Below are 2,875 nucleotides of genomic sequence, written 5' to 3'. Positions count from 1 at the left end.
AGAAGAAGAAGAAGAAGAAGAAGAAGAAGAAGAAGAAGAAGAAGAAGAAGAAAAAGAAGAAGATTGAGATCTGTTGTCGTTATGACAGTTTGAAACCGTTGAAAAATTTCGTCGTGTAAATTGTCATGGAAAGTGGACGAAACATTTAAAATGCTCGTCGATATTTGGCTACGAATGATTTTAACGTTATTTTAACGTTGTGACGGGATAATAATTTCCGTGCGACTCGACCGGGTTTTCTTTATTCGGATTTCAAAATACCAATCTTTCGTCGTTTATCCAACTTTCCTTCGATTCTCTCAGGCAGAGAGAGGATATTTCTAGCATTCGAGAGGTTGCGAAACGTTGGTGGATTCTTGATTCTAGAGAATAATGTTGAGAAATCAGACTTGTAAATCTATCAACAACATAAATTCTAGACGTGTAACTTTACATAACAGCAACATATTGCAACAAATCAGATTTTAAATGACCATACGTTAGACACAATCCTTCGAGATTAATAAATCCGAGCTACTTATGGATCCTAGCGGCAATATCGAGAACGATCATATCTTAAATTAAACTTTTACTAGCTTATTTATCGTTTACTCCTCGGATCCAAAAACTTGAAACGCTTAATAATATCTGATTTTGAACGCATCCTCTTCCTCTTCAATTGTTTAATTTATCTGCATTATATTCTCATCCTAAGACACATGAGTTCTTAGATCCAATGTTATTTATTTATTTATTTATTTATTTTTCAATTTTATGAATTACTTTGAATTTTAACTTGTAATAATGAAAATATTAATCGAGATTGCGTGATGATAATTTACACAAACGTGTAATATATTATATTTATTTTTAAAATTTTTAAGAATCTATAAACCGGAATTAACAATAAATAGTCTACCGTTTTAAATAATTAATTAAATAAAAAGAGCGACGACTCGATTTTCCACGTTCAAACAATGACCACAACTTTGCTACACTGTTATTATTTATAGACACGAGATGAGTTGCTTTAAATCGGAGCGAGAACGGTGGCGTAAAGTACGAGGAACAGATGTCGCGTAGATTCGCAAGATGTTAAACCATCTCTTTTTTTTCTTTTTTCTTTTTAAATATATAAACAAAGCGGATTACGAGGATTACGTAAGGGACGTTAATTTTCTCCGTGACGTACAACGGTTTCCCTCCGATCGATCAGTGACGAAGCGAACGATCGCAACGATCGATCGTGATTATAATATTATAATATCGATCGATCGTGAATTAAAATGATGGATCGTTGAAGAGAGAAATACCAAATTAAATCGCGTCGACTCATCGGTCGCTAACTATCTCGAATTCATTCCATTCCCGGTACAGATAACGTGTACACTCGAGTATAACCCAAGCAAGTGTTATCAATGGAATGCAAGTTTCGTATAACAAAGGAAGGAATGGCAATCGGAGCTGCTGACAGTCGGTCAGAGCTCTGACACATTCGGCAGTAAGAGGGAATCGAACGGAAAATGGTTGATGAATAAACCATGCTTGGCCGAAAAAATAGAAAGGAACGCGATTTCGTCGTTGAAAAAAACAACGATAATTTTTATTTTAATCGAGGTTTCAATTTATTCGAGAATTTTTTATTATTAACACGTACACTGAGCGTAATCTCGTAGGAGGTTGTTGAAAATTAGGGAACAAGGGAGATTTGAAAAAAAATATTCGTTGACATTTGCCAGCAATGTATATGACAATGGATAAAAAAAAAATTTTTTCAACTAAAAAATTGAAGTTGTCTTCAGTTGAAAAAAAGTTTAAAGAAAAAATAAAATTGCGTAACGTAGAATAATTCAAAAGAAAAAAAGAAAAGAAAAGAAAAGAGAGATAATAAAAATCGCGATTGATGAAGAAACAGATTCATTGCTTCTATTGTAGAGGATGACATGTTCGACGCAAGGACTTTCCAACTTTTTTCGCGTTTCCAATCGATTCCATGGCGGACAAAGAGTCTCCTCTCTTCTGGCCGCAGGAGGATAAGGTAGAATGCTCTTTCATTCACCGGTGGTAAGGAAGCGCTCAAAGAAAAAGGAATCCTGTACCGACTTGGAACTTTTTTTTTCGAGAGAGAGAGAGAGAGAGAGAGATCTAGTTTCCCTTCGAGATTCTTCGACCAATACTTTTTCCCAACGAAATTATTTATTTTCGTACAGTTATTTTTCTCCTGCGGATAATATAGGATGAAAAGAGTGGCATATAAAAAAAAAAACAACCGATATATACGACGAATAAAAAGCTGTGTTATTACATATATGAAATATACATATATAATGAACGATGCGTATAAATAGCGCAAAATATTTTACGCACAAAAAAGCGTATATCAACAACAACAACCCCATTATCAATCGATTTCCAAAAAAATCACTTTCGAGAGATCAACCGTTCCGAAAAGCTTTATAAATAAAAATACAATACATGTTAAAACATAACGGGCGAAAACCCACTGCCTCGAAAATCCTCGAAAAATAAATAAAAAAGCAATACAACAGCAACAAACGATTACTCCAATTAATTTAATAACTCCGCGTTATTTATAACGAAAGAAACGTGCAACACTTGCGTTAAATATCACAAAGTAATTTCATTTTTTACTCTTAGTTATTTGTTGCGCACATTAAAATAATGAACGTTATTATTATTATTATTATTATTATTATAACTACGTCGAAAAAAGATTAAACAAGGGAAAGAAGAGAAGAAGAAGAAGAAGAAGAAGAATACGAAAAGAGAGAGAGAGAAAAAAGAGGAAAAAATAAAAGATAAAATCCCCTCGAACAAAGAGCGACACAACCGGTAGGATAGGTGTCTAGGAAGGGTGAAACACGAAACAAGGGGT

The 2,875-nt window shown here is 33.8% G+C and overlaps 1 protein-coding gene across 13 annotated transcripts in view; it reads right to left on the bottom strand.

Annotated features, from left to right (window-relative positions):
- LOC102680558 (polypyrimidine tract-binding protein 2) overlaps positions 1–2,875 on the bottom strand; it is a 503,794-nt gene that overhangs the window by 337,558 nt on the left and 163,361 nt on the right. The window lies entirely within an intron of this gene.

Source organism: Apis dorsata, unplaced genomic scaffold (genome assembly GCF_000469605.1).
Source record: "Apis dorsata unplaced genomic scaffold, Apis dorsata 1.3 scaffold_73, whole genome shotgun sequence".
Classification (NCBI taxonomy): Eukaryota; Metazoa; Arthropoda; class Insecta; order Hymenoptera; family Apidae; genus Apis; species Apis dorsata.
The sequence above is the reverse complement of the archived record's forward strand: the minus strand, read 5'-3'. Positions and strand labels throughout refer to the sequence as shown.